The sequence below is a fragment of the Echinops telfairi genome, unplaced genomic scaffold (assembly GCF_000313985.2).
Source record: "Echinops telfairi isolate 266 unplaced genomic scaffold, ASM31398v2 ScPeMD7_5868;HRSCAF=6743_0, whole genome shotgun sequence".
Lineage (NCBI taxonomy): Eukaryota > Metazoa > Chordata > Mammalia > Afrosoricida > Tenrecidae > Echinops > Echinops telfairi.
In genome coordinates, this window is record NW_022109767.1 from 179,371 (window position 1) to 181,111 (window position 1,741).

Consider the following 1,741-nt stretch of genomic DNA (forward strand, 5'->3'; position numbering starts at 1 on the left):
TGTATGGATTGTGATGAGTTGTATGAGCCCCCAATAAAATGACTTGTAAAAAAAAGGATTACAAAAAACAAAGACAAGGAAGATCCTCAGTGAGATGGATGGACAGTGGCTGTAAGGAGGGCACACCTCCTGCTGTGAGGATGGCTCTGGACTGCTCTCCTGGAGAAGCCGGGATCCCTCCGTTCCTACTAAAGCTCGGCTCACGCACTGATCTTGGCCGCCAGCCTCCACTTGAATGGAATCAACATGTTGTTAACCTTGGACGGGTTTCAGACTTGCCTCTGGGGGTCTCTCCGCCTCAGTTTTCTGGTCCCCACGCTGCCTAGCTCCTCCTCCAGTCTTATCGTCTGGGCCTCACTTACTGCAGTTGTTTTTCATAAACACCAACGTTTCCCCCTGAAACCTGGGTTACCACTCGCTCCAGAATGGATCCACAAAAGCACCAGAAGCAAAGAGCACCGGAGCGGATCACGAAATCGAGGGGAGGAGGGCCCTAGGGTCTCTCTCTGCGGGACACAGTGGCGGTGAGCCCCCGAGAGGAGGGAACCCACACTCGTCCTCAGGCCTGGGACAGGCAAGAGCTCAGTCTTACTCAACCACGTCACCCGTTTTCCAGACAGGAAATAGAAGCCGTGAGTTCCTTAACCTCTTGATAGGAAAGACTGCGCGCAGGGAGAGGTGGGCAGAGGGCATGAAGGAGCGAGGCAATTCCCCTAGAGCTCTTTGCTGATACTCTGGTCTACTAAAGGGGGTGGGGTGCAAGCGGTGCCAGGGATAGACCCTACTGGTACAAGAGGAACATCTATCATTTATTTACCTTTAACATAACCGACCAGGAGATTAGGGGAAAAGGGAGGGAGTGAAATGTAGATTATCCAAGACATTAGAAACCCCAGTGCCTAGTGCGATATGTGGCACCATGGATTCTGAATTCAAAAGCTTGAGTTCAAGTCTGGGTAAACCTTGACTCATATTTGATCGCCAATACACCTTGTTCATACAAATCACTATTCCGATTTTATCCTGGATACTTCCATGTTGGAGGTGGGGTACAGATAGGCATGTGTTAGGGTTGTATTCTCTCACCATATATTTTTTTTCACCATATGTTTTCATTCCGTATGCTGAGCAAATTATCAGAGAAGCTGGAGTATATGAAGAAGAACATGGCATTGGGAGGGAGGCTGTTTAACCACCTTTGACATGCAGGTAGCACAACCTTGTTTGCTAACACTGAGGGCGACTTGCAGCTCTTGCTGATGAAGATTAAGGATCTGCATATGGACTTCATATACCCTTCGATGTGGACTACAATTTAATGTAAAACCAAAACCCAAATCCTCCTAACGGAACCAATAGTTAATATCGCGATAAAGGGAGAAAAGGGTGAAGTTGTGCTGCTTGGATCCACAATCAAGGCATCGCATTGCCATATATCTGCTGCACAAGATCTCTTTAAAGACTCTTATTGAAAAGCAAGGATGTTACTTTGAGGACTGATGTGCCATGGTCCCAAGCCCTGGTATTTTCGATTGCCTTATGTGCACATGAAAGTTTGGATATTGAAAACAGAAGATCGGAGAAGAAATGGAGCATTTCAGGTAAGGTGCCGGTGAAGAATATTGGAAGTACCACGACGTGCCAAAAGAACAAACACATCTGTCTTAGAAGTACAGTGAACCCTCGCCACTTCGCGCTTCGACTTCCGCGGCTTCACTCTATCGCAGTTTTTGCGTAACAG